The 17,280-nt window shown below is 42.4% G+C and overlaps 7 non-coding genes across 7 annotated transcripts; all 7 read left to right on the top strand.

The window, feature by feature from the left end:
• The first annotated feature begins 14,484 nt into the window (after positions 1-14,484).
• trnas-uga (transfer RNA serine (anticodon UGA)) lies at positions 14,485-14,566 on the top strand. The gene has a single exon. It is a non-coding gene; the product is annotated as a tRNA-Ser (tRNA).
• Positions 14,567-15,050: 484 nt separating this feature from the next.
• Positions 15,051-15,191, top strand: LOC141364569 (U4 spliceosomal RNA). The gene has a single exon (XR_012370280.1). It is a non-coding gene; the product is annotated as a U4 spliceosomal RNA (small nuclear RNA).
• A 593-nt stretch (positions 15,192-15,784) lies between these two features.
• trnak-uuu (transfer RNA lysine (anticodon UUU)) lies at positions 15,785-15,857 on the top strand. Its single transcript has one exon. It is a non-coding gene; the product is annotated as a tRNA-Lys (tRNA).
• A 93-nt stretch (positions 15,858-15,950) lies between these two features.
• trnas-aga (transfer RNA serine (anticodon AGA)) lies at positions 15,951-16,032 on the top strand. Its single transcript has one exon. It is a non-coding gene; the product is annotated as a tRNA-Ser (tRNA).
• Positions 16,033-16,225: 193 nt separating this feature from the next.
• On the top strand, positions 16,226-16,297 carry trnah-gug (transfer RNA histidin (anticodon GUG)). Its single transcript has one exon. It is a non-coding gene; the product is annotated as a tRNA-His (tRNA).
• A 126-nt stretch (positions 16,298-16,423) lies between these two features.
• trnas-uga (transfer RNA serine (anticodon UGA)) lies at positions 16,424-16,505 on the top strand. The gene has a single exon. It is a non-coding gene; the product is annotated as a tRNA-Ser (tRNA).
• Positions 16,506-16,989: 484 nt separating this feature from the next.
• On the top strand, positions 16,990-17,130 carry LOC141364568 (U4 spliceosomal RNA). Its single transcript, XR_012370279.1, has one exon. It is a non-coding gene; the product is annotated as a U4 spliceosomal RNA (small nuclear RNA).
• The last annotated feature ends 150 nt before the right edge of the window (positions 17,131-17,280 follow it).

Here is a 17,280-nt window from a genome sequence, read left to right as displayed (position 1 = left end):
ACCTGTGATTACTTCAGCTCATAATTAAATGACAGGAGAGGGACTCGTCCACAGACCATCTCCTCAGTAATCTGGAGAGAAGCGGTCGAAAATGGACAAAAAGAGACGGATTTAAACACCAAGTGTAAACGTAATGTGTCTCTCTCGTCCACTTGTGATCTGATCGACGAAAACACATCTAAATACCAAGTGTAACAGCCCCTGTGATATTTTTCCTCGCGTGGATGAAAAAGGAGTGTCTAAGCTACGTTTATGGTTGTTTTTTGTATGTGATTTTAAGCGGACATATCATGACAATCAGACTTTTTACATGTTTAACATAAATCTGTGTGCTTTGACGGATCACACGATTGCAAATTGTTCATTTTTTTCATTGCTTTAGCTTTAGCTACTGGAAGCCATGTTAACCTTGACATGACAGGGCCACCGTACTAGTTAAAACGCGTTCCGAATGGTGGGGGCTAGAGCGTAGTAATCAGTTGGTTGTCATATAGATTTTTCCCGCTAGATGGGAGTAGATCCTACACAGTGGGGCTTTAAAAATAAAGTCGTGCGAGCCGGGACACGAAAAACTATTTATAGAAATAAATGTGGTGACACGAAAAAGCAGAAAAGCGTGTCCATGAATACGAATAAATATAAAATATTTCGTAATTATACCACAGAATGCCTTGAGGTAGGGTTGCAACACCAACTGATAAGGAATTTAATGAATATATTGACATTACTTATAAAATGTATTCATATATTTACAATAAATCTCTATAATCTTTTCTGTGGAAATTATGTTTTGAATGTTTTAGGTAGCCTAATTGGCTTCGTTTATTTACCATTTATTTATATATTTATTAAGGCATTCTAACATCTCTGAGTATATTCATGGAACCGGTTAATCTATACACAAGTTACAAGGTGATCTACACACAGTCGAGAACAATTTTGCAATAATGTTTCTTATTTAGGCCTATGTTTTATTACTCTGAGTTTGGGAAATAGAATTTGTGGAATTATATGAAATATATTAAAATATATTTCAATAATAAATATATAATATAGTTTACTATATTTAATAATTTTTTGTTATTATTCGAAGGTTTATGGAGAAATATAAAAATGTTGGCCTACTCTCTATTATATCTGCAAGAGTCATATTTGCAGGGGTGGAAATACTGAAAAATCTACTTACTTAAAAGCATTGTTACTTCCCAAACATGCGTGACTGTCCTCAATACAAACATGTGACTAAAAACAAGCCATTTTAGTCATGTACTCATACAGCCAGTAGCAAATATTGCACTGTGAATATTATTCTGCCTTGCTAAAAACTAGAGATCTGCCCGAAGCAGAATACGTTATTATATAGGTTATTATATAGGTTATTATATAGGCTATAATATAAAATAGATAAAGAGCTTAAATAGATAAAACAAATATTAAAATGTACAATTTTATGAGCAAAAATTTAAACTGTAGGCAGTTACTATAGCCCTATTTCAACGAAATTGTTTTCATGAGGATGTCTGTAGAAATATGTATGCATCCTTCGTGATAAATCTAGTACGTTTGGATGAAGATTTCGCGGTGGATATGGGAGTTTATAATTCGAAACACCCAAATGCGCTGCACATTCATGTTGTTAATGATCATTCACATTCACAAAAAGAAAGACACTTCACTAATTCAGTGTAAACGCAAAGCGTGTGACCATACGGTGTTGATCTAAAAGGATGCGCCCTGTACCAACAAAAATCCTGCAATGTTCGACGGTATGAGCTTGATAATTTTAGCCAAGCCAATGCGGGCGATCTCCGACAATAAAGAAACGTGAAGCTCAATCAGGAGCAATTCCGCAGAACTGTTTCTGTCTGGATATTTTAAGTTTCTCTGTTTTTAGAAATTGGTTAGTTATTATTTACTATCAGGTCCAAATTATTTTCTTTGTGTGTTTATTAAATTTGTGTACTGTATATGGTAAGAGACTGTAAGATTATGTACACATCAATTATTTATCACATTATATATAATAAATAATTCCGGACAATCCTGTATTTTATGTGATATGTGGCAACGCTAGCTGTTGCTGCAGCATCCATAAAACTTTTCACTTTTACCTCCATGATTTTAAGAAGTTTAAGAAAAGTTACGACTGTATTACACTTGGCTGAACATTTATCTACCTCCTCTAGTCGGTGCTGTATATAATGGGAAGCGTGCTTTACCAAACATCTAAAATAAAATAACATAATAAAATTAAACAGTCCAGGTCCAGATTAATATTTCTGAAATAAATATTTATTCAAAACTACAAAAAACAAAAACAAAAAATCAACCCCGAAATCTTGTTTTTCGTCTTTCGGTAAAAAACTAAAAAAGGGGCCGTTTTCTCGTTTCTGCTTATTTCATTTGAAGTTGAAAAACAAACTATCAAAAGGTACACGGACCAATGTGTATCAATTACTTTACCATTATGTTTTTTCTATATGAATATAACCAGTTATATGTATCACTTAGTTTACCATTGTGTGTGTAGGAAAATTACCAGCATGCATTGCAGTCTGTTCAAAAAGTACATGGTATAGGTCTAGATGTTGAGGGTCGGGACAAAAGACGTACAGTCCCAGGAATGTGACCATGTGTTTCTGTATGATATAAGCCATATGTTTCTTCATGTTACAAACCCTTGTGTTTAGAAGCATATGCTAAGGACAAAGTAAAGGTCACGGATTATGTGCAAAGCAAGTCTTAAATACTGCAGTACAGGGAAAATGTTTTTCAGCTGGTCCTGGAGTTTTGTCCTGGGTTTTTATTCAGGCCATGTTTACATTAGAGCATTTGCGTTTTAAAACGGCATTTTAAAATGAAAACGATCCTCGTTTATACTGGCATTTTAAAAAGAATCTTCATCCACACTATACACCACCATAAACGCATGAAAGATGACCAATCACGTAACTGGGCATGCGCATATAAGTGTAAAATAACTTATTACTCTAATAATAGCCTACCTTTGCACGTTTACGCAGCCTAGGGGTGTGCGATATTGACAAAAAGTCATACATGGGTCCTTTGCTGGCAACTATAACAGACACTATTTTTGAACCTATAAAAATGTGTTTGGGAAAGTCTTATACTGTTCTACTTCCCCCCTACAACATACTAATATGATTAATAGGTTAATTTTGATTTTATAACTAAACAGAAAGGTCTTTATGATTTAAAAAGAAAGCATTCAAGTGAACAGTACTAAACAGTAGCGAACTTGAAGCAAAAATAAATTTCAGCAAATGCAAACTTCAATCAAACATAGTAAGAAGTGAAGTATTGCTTTAGCCTACCAGAAATGCTTATTGCATTAATTTTTAAAAGTGTGCGAGGTCCGTGCACGTCCTCCGCTAGCAACACACAAATAGCTAAAAGCCAAGCGCCTAAACGAGCATTATATTAATGACGTTGAGTTTCTTGTTTTTATTAATTTATATTCACAAAACTTATCAACAAAACATCGATTAAAATTAAGAGACAAATTATCTGAAACGAAATTCATTGTAAAGTAGCAAATAAAACTTACATTAAACTGGAAAATAATGTCTGACCCATTACAATTCTCCCTTCATATTGGCCTTTGCAACACCTATATGGCGTATAAAATTACAGTCTATCATTCGTAAGCTAACTAAATTTAAACAAAACATAAACACATTAAACCCAACAATACTCAAACATTAATATAAAACAGACATTATCTATAAGGAAACATGTTAAAACAATCCGATATAGCGTTTATAATAGCTGGTTGGTAGATGTTTACTGTTTTTGGCAAAACCTCCGTTGCAAACCAACATTTACATCAATAAAATAATTTTTACTTTGAAAATGATGCGCTGTCACATTAACATCAGCTGTTCGTTTACATAAGACTCCGTCTACGTTCATTTACACTCAGAGCAACGTCTGAGTTCTCAAACCAAAACAGGGTCTTCAGCGTTTGCGAACGAATCCGTTTATGAGGGTCGAAAACGGTAATGTAGTGTAGATGAAAGGCGTAAACGTAGCAAAAGTAACGCGTTTTAAAGCATAAACGCATTAATGTAAACATACCCTCAGGATGGCTCACCAGGACTGCTCAGCTTTTTTTGTCTGGTTAATAAAAGTCTATCTTTTGAAAATGAAACCTACTGCTTGAGTATTTTATTCTTAAAGAACAAAAAAAACACAACAATTGGCGACCAAGATGGGACACAAAAAAAGAGTACAGAACCAGAGACCACAGCTGGGTGATGCAATCAGGTGGCCACCTAAAAGAGGTAAGCAGTTTTGCTTATTTAAAGATTGTATTGTTCACCTGAGATGGCTCGTGTTGGTAAGATTAATCACAAATGCTCTTACAAATTTAAGAATTAAAAGAAAAAAATAAAGTTTATGAGACAAAATGATTAAGAATTAAGGGTTTCATTTACAAAAGAAATCTGTTCTCTTTTTATTATGTAAATCTTTTTATTTACTGATGAGTTGGCTTTGATGATCACAATAAATTGAAGCAGATCTTTAATGTTAAGTGAAAAAAAACGCGTAAGAGTGAATATACAGCGTGTAGGGAAGTGTATCTGTATATTGTTTATGACATGTTGTGGGAAGTTTTCATGGCATAGAAGTTATACGATGTTGTGGAAGTATAGTGGTATAATTTATTTTAGTTTTAGAGCCATGTTGTTGGAGGTGCAATGGTTATTCAGTGTTTCCGCTAGGATTTTTTTCAGCTGTGGCGGCAGGGGGCGCCAATGATGATTATAAATGTAATTTTTTTTATGTAGAACATAGGCTACAGTAAACTAACATGTATTTTTTTTATAATTTTCACGGTGTCATTTACTTTTCCTTATATTTATAGCATATTGCTTTTCTATGTTTGATCTAAACTGTATTTTCTTAAAAAAACGTTACATAGCTAGGTACGTAGTTCGGATATTTCATAGTTTTAATGTAGTGTGCATTGCAAGTTCGTCCTCGTGTTTAGCGTACAGAGCTGTTGCAAAGTCATGCAGTCCTGTTTGATAATCCGCACCGCTGTGATTGACAGAACAACCGACCAGTTATCCGACATCAGCAGCAATTTTATTTCACACCCGTACCATTTGACATAAAGACTGTGACCCCGAGCCGGTCACACCGCAAATCGCGCAGTTAAATATAAACCTTTACCGGTCTTCAGACAGATCTTAAACACAAATAAGCACGGGACATTTAAAAACGCTTGGATGTTAGACCCGCATTTTACTCTTGTCTATTGAGTCCCGACCTGCATCTACAACACAAATGACACGCGAATAGCCTATTACACCCGTTAGATCAAATATTATGCGGTTCACCCAGCGGGTACCCCGACCCTGCTGTTTCGTCTGAAAACAGATAAAACAGTCTTACCGTCTGCCTCAAGTTTCTATTACCAACGTTTTTCTCTTCCACGAGAATAATGTAAGTTTCCTTACAAACAGATTCGACTATTAATGTCTTGCAGTCGCATATAAGTAGTATTCAGTATTTAGCCTTTTGTTTTTGGACAAATATCATATCATTTAATGTGAAACTTTGTGAGTGTCGATCTAAAGCACAGACGATTGACTGACAGCTGAGCGGTCAGCAGCGCGCTGCGCTTATAGCCTATATTCTGAATAACTAATGGCCAGATAAGTTGATAATATGAGTACAGTGATTCCAAATGAATGTCCAAAAAACTCGTAATATGTCAAATCAAAAGTTTAATAATGTCTTTTCTCGCAGCCCTGCGCTGTGTTGGTGTAGATATGCGCCGGTGAACATCATATGCGTGATGACCTTGCAGCTTAAATTACCTTAAATTTATAGTCATAAAGATAAAAGTAAAACAACATTCGAAACTTCAAATGATGTATTTTTATTTGTGTAAACTCACAATAAGGAGAAAACCTTGTGCTTATTTATAATCATTAAAAACATGACGTTGCTTCTGCTGCTTTGGTTTTAGAGCGCGTCACAAAAAAGAACAGAAACTTAAATACTTTTTTATTCGTTTTGTCAATTTAATAATTATTTAAGTGCAACATATTTCGTATAGGCTTATTTATTTTATTATTATTTCTCAAAACAGAGAAGTAGCTTAATAATCCTCTGTTGATTTAAATCTATTTGTGCATGAAACTAAACCATGGAGGAAATTATGATATTTTAGGAGATTTATTTATAAATGAGTGAACAACGCAAATCCAGAAAGGAATTTATTTCTAGACAGCCAGTCTCGCAGGGCGGACATTTCGGTAGCTTTTTTGCGAGCTGCCGCTGTGGGTTTTGTCTAGAAGGGATACAGCAAATGCCGAAAAGTTAAGGATTAGATTTGGAGATAGGATTATTAGGATGAAAACAGCGGTTCTGGCTAAATTAGATACAAATACATCCTACAATCGTGTGAAATTTTGTGTTTAGAGTTGGGTTTGGTTAAAGGATTAGGATAAAACAGTGCTCATCCAACGAGATTTCGTTTGCTGTATCCCTTCTATCCACAACCACAGGCGTGGCGGGGATGTTTTAGGAGTGGCGGGCCGCCACGGTTGAATGTATATAGCGGAAACACTGTTATTTGTTTTAATTATATTGCCATGTTAAGGAAGTGGATTGGTGATACAGAGACCCTGTTTACATTAGAGCATTTGCGTTTTAAAATGGCATTTTAAAATCAAAACGATCCTCGTTTATACTGGCATTTAAAAAAAGAATCTTCATCCACACTATACACAACCATAAATGCATGAAACATGACCAACCACGTATCTGGGCTTGCGCATAAAAGTGAGAAATAACTTATTACTCTAATAATAGCTTACCTTTGCGCTTTTATGCAGCCTAGGGGTGTGCGATATTGACAAAAATTCATACCTGGATCCTTTGCTGGCCACTACAATAGACACTATTTTTGAAACTATAAAAATGTGTTTGGGAAAGTCTTATATTGTTCTAACTCCCCCCAACAACATATTAATATAATTAATAGGTTAATTGTGATGTTATAACCAAACATAAAGGTCTTTATGATTTAAAAAGGAAGCATTTAAGTGAACAGTACTAAACAGTAGCGAACTTGAAGCAAAAATAAATTTCAGCAAATGCAAACTTCAATCAAACATAATAAGAGGTGAAGTATAGCTTTAGCTGACAGAAATACTTATTGCTTTAATTTATTAAAGTGTGCGAGGTCCGTGCACGTCCTCCGCTAGCAACACAGAAATAGCAAAAAGCGCTAGCGGCTAATGACGTTGATTTTATTGTTTTTATTAATTTATATTCACAAAACTATATCAACAAAACATCGATTAAAATTAAGATACAAATTATATGAAATGAAATTCATTTTAAAGTAGCAAACAAAACTTAAAATAAACTGGAAAATAAAATAATGTCTGACCCATTACAATTACAACGCCCTATGGCGTTTGAAATTACAGTCTATCTTTCGTAATAAGCTAACTAAATTTAAACAAAACATATACAACATTACCACAATATTAAACCCAACAATACTGAAACATAAATATAAAACATACATTATCTATAAGGATACATGTTAAAACAATTGGATATAGCGTTTATAATAGCTGGTTGGTAGATGTTTACTATTTTTATCAAAACCTCCGTTGCAATAAAAAAAAATTTACTTTGAAAATGATGCGCTGTCACGTTAACATCAGCTGATCGTTTACATAAGACTCAATCTATGTTCATTTACACTGCAGGCCAACGTCTTGAGTTCTCAAACTAAAACAGGGTCTTCAGCGTTTACGAACGAATCTGTTTATGAGGGTCGAAAACGGTGGCATAGTGTAAATGCAAGGCGTAAACGTGGCAAAACTAATGCGTTTTAAAAGGTAAAAGCATTAATGTAAACATAACCAGAGTTAGCAAGGTACTTTAACTCATTCACTGCCAGCCTTTTTGAGAAAAGTTGCCCACCTGCATTTTTGTGATTTTAACAAAATTTTCACAAAATTCCTTGCAGGAAAAATTATTTTCTATAAATATATAAACATACAAATTATATCAAATTAAAGAACACACCCTCTGCTTTCAAAAAAACAATAAACAAACAAACAAAATGGGGAAAAAACGTTTCATTATATATTTACTTTTTATACTTAATTTAACCACTGAAATATGGATCTTTCTCTTCAAAAATACAACATTTTGAGCAAAAAGCTTAAAAAATTGTGTTTTTTTTAAAGGAATTTATGTTAGAGATCAGACTCAGAATGACTATCAAACATAAAGGCAGTTAAAATAAATCATAAAATCTTTTTAACTTCCGTTTTTGATAAATTCGTTTTGGCGCCATCTGGTGGATAAAAGCGGTATTACACTTTCACTTTGAAATTCATCCAGAAAGGCATATTTATTAGTTAAATATGAACTCATAAATGACGAGATAACTCGTCAATGGCGGTGAATGAGTTAAGTAAAGTACAGTTTTGTGTTGTTTAATTGTATTTGTTTCTGTGTGAGAGTGTATGTGTCTGTAATAGCATGAGTTTGTGTGAGCATGGCAGAGATTAGGCAGAGTGGGGGCTGAATGAGCAGTGGGTCTGTCTTTCTTCTGTGGCTCTACAGAGGGAACAGGGAGGTGTTGTGTTACACTAGTGGAGGGAATGACTGTTAGTTTGAAAGTATGTGAATATGAATACCATATGAATAAGTGTGAAGTACACAGCTACTTCTAGAAACTGAATTATTCATTTAAATGATTGATTAAAATAGAACAATTGTGCTCAATAGGACAAGTTTAGCTTGTGCAAAAAAGGACAAAAGTGGGTGATGGGGAATGACATTATCTAAATATTAAATATTCTAAATGAAATCTTGTTCGAAAGACACATTATGAATCTGATGAACTATTTGGAAGAGTATATAAAGAAGCAAGAATTGCAAGAAAAGTCATGGCAGTCACATTAATGAAACAATTAGGATTGAACAACTATTGTGTGGAGAATTGGAAGATAAGAAGCTTAAATGTTCAAATGAGGAAACATTTCATGCGGCATTGCGTGAGCAGAAATATAACTAAATAAAAATATAAACTAAAAGAAAGAAAAAGAAGAGTTAATTAACAGACAAAGAAATGATTGAAGAGAGCCAGAGAGAGAGAGAGAAAGAGAAGAGGAAAAGGGAGGGGCTGACGATTATCAGATGTGACCTGTAAAGGTCATTTACAATTGCTTAAGGGAATTAAAAAAGTGAAGCTGTTGAAGAAAGCTTTGAAGAAGAAAATAAAACATTAAAAGAAACAAAGTAGAATCCAAATTATAAGGTAAAGAATAGGGCTGTGTATCGCCAACAATTTCCCGATACGATACATATCCCGATACGATGCACATCACGATACAAGACTATTTTGAATTACATTTTTGTTCAGAATTTAGTAACATTATTAGGGGTCAAGCCACGAAGTGGCGTAGACACCTATTGTATCTGTTAGTTCCCTTTCAGTCAGTCACTACGACGTCACGTCGTGACCGACGAATTGGGAACTCGCTTAGAGGGACCAATCTGCTTCGATAACTACTAAAACGCCAATGAACTTGGCATTGAGATATTTGCATAATGCTGGCGCCGCCCCGCCAGGTGCGTATATAAGCCTCAGGTGCAAATATGGAAATTAGCTTTTTCGCTTCGAAAACCGGCAGAATCTGCTACTGAGAAGCTACTCTCTGCTCTGGTGGGAAACGATTGCTGAAGTTGGTTGGACAAGCAGTACCACAGCGGACGCCACAGTTTTTCCACTACTCTGCATCTTTTTTGTTTTGAGTTTTAGTGAGTGCGTTGCTGATCCCTGTGCGCATCATCAACTGAGCATCTAAAGTGAATTTCCCTGAAAGAGTGATATGGAGAGCTTTGTGCCTTGTTAAAGGCAGCCACTCTCTCGTATAACCGGAGATCGACGTCCTTTTCAGGATGGCTTTTCGTCCGTGTGTTCTTGGATGCGGCAAGTACATGGGTCCAAAGGACAGTCACGAGCGCTGTCTTTCATGCTTGGGCATCGAGCATGCGGAGGCTGCGTTTCGCTGGGGGTGCATGTTCTCACCGCGAGGAGATGTCCCTTCTGGATTTACGCAGCTGGTTGTCATTTCTACGGGAACGGCGTCCGCGTCCGGTGAGTTCTGACCGCCACCACGGTGCGGCCGCGAAGCTCTCTAAGGACGATCTGCGTCTAACTGTGCTGAGCCGGTCGGGGGATTCGTCCCCCGGCTCTCAGCTTTCCCGTCCTCAGCCGGTAGAGGTGCCTATGGAGACTGCAGCATCGTGTTCTACGAGCGCTGTAGAATCCGTTGTGCCTCCTTCTGGACCCGCTTCGACCGCAACACCCGAGGGTGGAGCCCCTCTTTCCGAAGCTGACTCCGACGTTCTTCCTCCCTCTGGTCGGGTCGTGACGCCGGAGTTTGACCCGGAGATGGTGGCTGTGCTCTCTCGAGCGGCGGAGACCGTAGGGTTAGAGTGGGTTAACCCCCCTCAGCCCGAACCGTCCCGCCTGGATGATTGGTTCTTCGGAGCTGCCCGAGCTTCACAGCCCTCTCCACCAGTACCTTTCTTCCCCGAGGTACATGAGGAGCTGTCACGGACTTGGAAGTCGCCGTACTCTACCCGGTTATGGCCGATTCAGCCCTCCCCTTCACCTCCCTCACCAACGGAGCCGCTAAGGGTTATACGGGGATCCCCCCTGTGGAGCGGGGGGTCGCGATGCAGCTGTGTCCGACCACTGCTGCCTCCTGGAGGGACCCCCCCAACCCTTCCCTCTCGGGCTTGTAGACAGTCGTCCGGTTTAACGGGTGCTGCCCATCAGGCTTGTGGAGAGGCGGCTTCGGCTCTGCATGCAATGGCTTTGCTGCAGGTCCATCAAGCGAAGGCCTTATGAGATCTGCATGAGGGAGGGCACGATTCACCCGTCTTCTCGGAGCTCCGGGCTGCCACTGATTTGGCTCTCCGCGCAACGAAGGTGACGGCGCAGGCGATTGGTCGTGCGATGTCTACACTCGTGGTCCAAGAACACCACCTATGGTTATGTCTGGCTGACATGACGGAAGCAGACAAGAACAAGTTCCTGGACGCTCCAGTGTCACAGACTGGCCTATTCGGCGAGTCAGTGGAGTCTTTTGCTCAGCAATTCACCGCCGCTCAGAAGCAGACTGAAGCGATCTTCAAGATCATGCCCCGGCGCAAGAGGCCTGCCTCTCGTCCACCAGCACCAGCTGCCCAGTCTGCTCCTCGCCGAGGGCGCCCTGCGGCTGCTGCCTCCGCCCCCCCCAGGATGTCATCCAGGCAACGGAGGGGGAACAGCCGTCGACAGCCGCCCCGCCCACTCGACTCGCTTCCCGTGGTGGCAAACGGGGATCTAAGCGGCCCTGAGACGGGCTGGGATGGGATCACTCTTCGGGAGACTGTGAACGCACCGTTCCTTCCCCCGGAGGAGGGCCGGGTGGGGAATCTTTGGTTTCGTTTTGTTTCTGTTCCGTCGGCTTCTCAGCCGGCACCCACAAAACCACAAAAAGAGTGCATTCCTATTCCTTCTCCAGGTCTTCAGAGGATCGAGAGAGCCGTGAGGGGGCATTCATCTGCTCATCCTCCCTCTCCTCCATCGCCAGCGGGTGTTCTGAGGAGTCCGAGCTCTCCACTCCGGAGACCGGACCACCAGCACCCTCAGCGGTCTCAGGTCAGTGTCACAACACACACACCCAATGTAGTTGCGTGTGCTCTCACGGCGCGCACCGGCAGTCTCACCTGTTCCGCTCGTCTGCCCCACCGCGAGCTCTCCGGTTGTGCCGTTAATTCCCCTCGCACGGTCTCTGGAAGCTTGGCTTCAGCTTACCAGCCCGTCCCGATGGGTATTACGCACGATCCGCCTCGGCTATGAAATTCAATTAAACTGGCACACACCCAAATTCTCGGGCATTCGTTTCACTACAGTGAAAGCGTCCGATGCACATGTACTGCGTGCAGAACTCAATGTCCTCCTGGCGAAGGACGCGATCGCGCCGGTCCCTCCAGCCGAGATGAGCTCGGGGTTTTACAGCCTGTCATCTCCTCCTTTGGAGTCAGAAGCATCTGAGGTCCCTTCGTGCCATTCACATTACGGGTTCGCTCAATACAGCGGCAGACGCGCTTTCCCGAGCTGCGCGCCCCAGAGAATGGCGACTCCACTCCCAGACGGTCCAGCTAATTTGGAAGAAGTTCGGTCGTGCGCAGATAGTTCTATTTGCGTCACCGGACGATACCCACTGTCGCCTGTTTTATTCACTAACCGAGGGCAGCCTCGGTGTGGATGCGCTGACACACAGCTGGCCGTGGGGGATGCGCAAATACGCATTTCCACCAGTCAGTTTAATCGCACAGACACTGTGCAAAGTCAGGCAGGACGAGGAGAGCCTTCTACTGGTCACACCTTACTGGACGACCAGGAATTGGTTTCCAAAACTGATGCTCCTCACGACAGCCCCTCCCTGGCGGATTCCCCTGAGGAAGGACCTTCTTTCTCAAGGAGGGGGCACATTATGGCACCCGCACCCCGACCTGTGGGATCTCCACGTATGGTCGTTGAGCGCACCCAAGGTTTAGGTGATTTATCGCAAGCGGTATCTAACACCATCGCCTCGGCTCGAGCTCCTTTCACAAGACGGGCTTACGCACTTAAATGGAACCTTTTCGTCGATTGGTGCTCTTCACAACGCGAGGACCCCCAAGAATGCCCCATTAATATTGTGCTTTCATACCTTCAACACCGGTTGGATGGTAGGCTGTCACCCTCCACCATTAAAGTTGATATCGTTGCTCTTTCTGCTCATCACTCACTTATTAACGGCAGATCAGTCGGCCAGCACGACGTAGTTATTAGGTTTTTAAGAGGCGCTCGTAGGCTAAACCCCTCGCGCCCTCCCTCTATTCCTCCTTGGGACCTGTCCATGGTGCTGAAAGCCCTGCAGGGAAACCCATTCAAGCCTTTGCAGTCTGTGAGTCTGAAGTTTTTATCAATGAAAACTGACCCTGCTCGAATTGGCTTCTGTTAAGAGGGTAGGTGACCTTCATGCATTCTCCATCGACGATTCGTGCCTTCAGTTTGGTTCTGATGTCTCGAGTGTAACACTCAGACCCAGACCAGGCTACGTGCCCAAAGTTCCCACCACTCCCTTCAGAAATCAGGTGGTGAGCTTGCAAACGCTGCCCCCGGAGGAGGCAGACCCAACCATGCCTTTATTATGCCCCGTACGAGCGTTACGCATCAGTTAAAGCCTCAGGACTTCAGATCAGCTCTTTGTTTGTTACGGTGGTCAGCAGAGAGGGAAAGCTGTCACTAAGCAGAGGATGTCTCATTGGATAGTTGATACTATCACCCTTGCTTATAATCTGCAGGGCATTCCTTGTCCATTTAATTTGAGAGCTCACTCTACTACAAGTGTTGCCTCATCTTGGGCACTCGCTTGTGGTTCCTCGCTAACAGACATCTGAAGAGCTGCTGGTTGGGCGACACCTAATACGTTCATTAGATTTTACAGTGTTCGTGTCGAGCCTGTCTCCTCTCGTGTTCTTTCCTTGTTAGGGGAAGCACAGAGAACAGGCTCGCAGGTCGGCTTGCAGCCTCCGACTGCTGCTCCAAACTGAGCTCAGTATGGAAGACCATCAAGGCAAAAATGCGTAATAACTTGTTTTGCCTTCCTCCGCTGCCTTGGCAGCCTGATGTTGCGGAGCATCCGCTGCCAGCCTCTCACTAGCTGCATCCTCGCGAACCTGTGTTTGGCTCGGGCATCCACATTGCATCCCACCGGGTTCCTTTGTGAGTATTTTTTCGTGAGGTTAATCCTACTAGCCCACATTTCCCTCAGCAGAGCACTGCTTTGCTTACAGAGCCACGGCTGTCATTTATACCTCAACTAAGGTTGACTTTCGCCCACCAATAGCCCTTAACGGGGCGGTGGCTTCCGCAGCATTCCTATACCGCTTAGATAGGGCGCTTCCCAGTCGCTGGCACTACTGTGGGGTTAAAGGAACATCTAGAGCCCGGCCTTCTGCCTTAAAACCTAATTCTCCTTATCCTTAAGTGGAACCGGAGGGGTTTACGCAGACACTGGAAGAGGTCGGCCCTCAGTGGCGTTTTGGTAGGGATTCCCAATTCGTCGGTCACAACCTGACGTCGTAGTGACCGACTGAAAGGGAACGTCTCGGTTACGTATGTAACCCACGTTCCCCGCCCGAGTAAGGGCAAAGTGACACGTAGTCATCGAGTTAAAGGGCCAACGGGTGACCACGAAAGGGGAGCAAGCCAACGGACCCACTAAGTAGACAATGGCAATTTATTTGAATGGGCGAAAATCCCACAAACCCCCTAAATTCCCTTACCTTTTTTGTGATCGGCTTGTTGCCTGACCTTCGGGTTTTTTTCAGCACACTCCAGGCCCAGAGCTTTGGGAGGGTTGCCCTGTTGTAGTCGTGGCCGAGTGGTTAAGGCGATGGACTTGAAATCCATTGGGGTCTCCCCGCGCAGGTTCAAACCCTGCCGACTACGAGTGTCTGTTCCCTGGCTTTGGACTACTCTTGTTGTACGTTCCAGCTCACGAGCTGCTTTATTTCTGCAGCTCAAGTATATGGTTTTGACCACATACTGCACTTACAGCATGAAACCATAGAAGAGCTGGAACAGGTCTTTGTTTACAACTGTTGTAGATCGTCGCTAATCCAGTTGATCCTGACCTGAGCCATTTTCTGAGAGGTTAAGGACTATGGCTCCACCCTCTTTGTTTTCGGGATTCCCACAATTCTCTCCCCCGGATTGTTTTCCTTAAATAATTCAAACGTGTATTTGCACTTTTGCTTTTCTAAGTAGAAAGCGGATCATGAACAAACTTGTTGTGCAGATCTCTCACCTGCTGAAAAGGCACAGCATGCAGCAAAGCAGCACCTGAAGTCTAATTTCAGTTTTTAAGCTTGAATACCACCCTGTCGTCCAGCGTCCGGGAATGTGAACAGGAGAGGTCGTGACCTTTTCCATCATTCTTTCGCAGAGGCAATATCGTAGCCTATGAGGTTTATCCGAGGCGTGATCATTGCTGGTTGAAAACTTTACCCAATACCCCGCCAGGATGACTTGAAATACAGTCAGCTTTGGCAATTTTTGCCAGTCTCTTGAGAGACTTACGAGTTTGTTGCAAAAGAGAAGTTTGTTGTGTGTGGTTTTTTGTTTTGATGTTTATAGTCCCGAGATTAAAAGCGTCAAAGTTTGATTCCGGTACTTGACATCGCATTGATTTCGCCCCTCGGTCGGGCAATCACTACCAAGGATATCACGGTGACGTTTTCACACGACACCCTTTATTTATGTTGGACGGTTTTATGCAGAAAAGACCAAATCACAAAAAAGATTTTAGCTGGGTTTTCACGGGCAGGCTCACGTTTTGTCAAATGTGCTTTTTCTCGTGCAGCTCAGGAGTCACTTCGGCATGTTACGTAGACGTAGCTACATTTCCTTGAGCTTAGAAACGTTGCCTCTCTGGTGACGTTTTGGATGAAGACTGCTTTTCCTGAAGTAAAGAGAGTCTCAAGCAGAAGCAAGATTTCTCCACTTAAATAGATAATACGCACTCTGTTTGAAGGCTGAAGCAGTTACCTGCTCATTCTGGCATTCTAGTAATATTTACCCTGTCCATAGACCAAAGAGTAGCTAACAGGTCATGGTAATGAAATCCCGTACCTGCCTGAGGCGTGAAGCCCTGGGACTCTTTTGTGAGCCCGGATAGCTCAGTCGGTAGAGCATCAGACTTTTAACCTGAGGGTCCAGGGTTCAAGTCCCTGTTCGGGCGATGAGTAACCTCGACTGCTTTTGTGCTGGTGTGTCTAGAGCTCCGTTTCGGAGGGAACGGCCAAAGAATAAAGTTTATCAACACTGGCGGCATGTAGTCGTGGCCGAGTGGTTAAGGCGATGGACTAGAAATCCATTGGGGTCTCCCCGCGCAAGTTCGAATCCTGCCGACTATGTCTTTAGACTTCTCCCTTTGGCTTTCACGGCAGCTTTCTGCCTCGGGGACCGACCGAATCTACTTCGACAGGGGTTTTGCCGTTGACAAGAACTCAAAAATGATTGTGACTTCTGCATGGAGACGGCAGTCCCCTCACGGCCATTGTACTCAGGCAGACCCGCGTGCAGGTTTCTTGGGCAGCCCGGTGGCACGCCGTGATCGTATAGTGGTTAGTACTCTGCGTTGTGGCCGCAGCAACCCCGGTTCGAATCCGGGTCACGGCAGCCCTTCCCGGGGAAGTCTGTTGGGGTCTTGCCGCCCCTGCCCTTTTTTGTGATCGGCTTGTTGCCTGACCTTCGGGTTTTTTTCAGCACACTCCAGGCCCAGAGCTTTGGGAGGGTTGCCCTGTTGTAGTCGTGGCCGAGTGGTTAAGGCGATGGACTTGAAATCCATTGGGGTCTCCCCGCGCAGGTTCAAACCCTGCCGACTACGAGTGTCTGTTCCCTGGCTTTGGACTACCCTTGTTGTACGTTCCAGCTCACGAGCTGCTTTATTTCTGCAGCTCAAGTATATGGTTTTGACCACATACTGCACTTACAGCATGAAACCATAGAAGAGCTGGAACAGGTCTTTGTTTACAACTGTTGTAGATCGTCGCTAATCCAGTTGATCCTGACCTGAGCCATTTTCTGAGAGGTTAAGGACTATGGCTCCACCCTCTTTGTTTTCGGGATTCCCACAATTCTCTCCCCCGGATTGTTTTCCTTAAATAATTCAAACGTGTATTTGCACTTTTGCTTTTCTAAGTAGAAAGCGGATCATGAACAAACTTGTTGTGCAGATCTCTCACCTGCTGAAAAGGCACAGCATGCAGCAAAGCAGCACCTGAAGTCTACTTTCAGTTTTTAAGCTTGAATACCACCCTGTCGTCCAGCGTCCGGGAATGTGAACAGGAGAGGTCGTGACCTTTTCCATCATTCTTTCGCAGAGGCAATATCGTAGCCTATGAGGTTTATCCGAGGCGTGATCATTGCTGGTTGAAAACTTTACCCAATACCCCGCCAGGATGACTTGAAATACAGTCAGCTTTGGCAATTTTTGCCAGTCTCTTGAGAGACTTACGAGTTTGTTGCAAAAGAGAAGTTTGTTGTGTGTGGTTTTTTGTTTTGATGTTTATAGTCCCGAGATTAAAAGCGTCAAAGTTTGATTCCGGTACTTGACATCGCATTGATTTCGCCCCTCGGTCGGGCAATCACTACCAAGGATA

The sequence above is a fragment of the Misgurnus anguillicaudatus genome, chromosome 6 (genome assembly GCF_027580225.2).
Source record: "Misgurnus anguillicaudatus chromosome 6, ASM2758022v2, whole genome shotgun sequence".
NCBI classification, from domain to species: domain Eukaryota; kingdom Metazoa; phylum Chordata; class Actinopteri; order Cypriniformes; family Cobitidae; genus Misgurnus; species Misgurnus anguillicaudatus.
The sequence above is the reverse complement of the archived record's forward strand: the minus strand, read 5'-3'. Positions and strand labels throughout refer to the sequence as shown.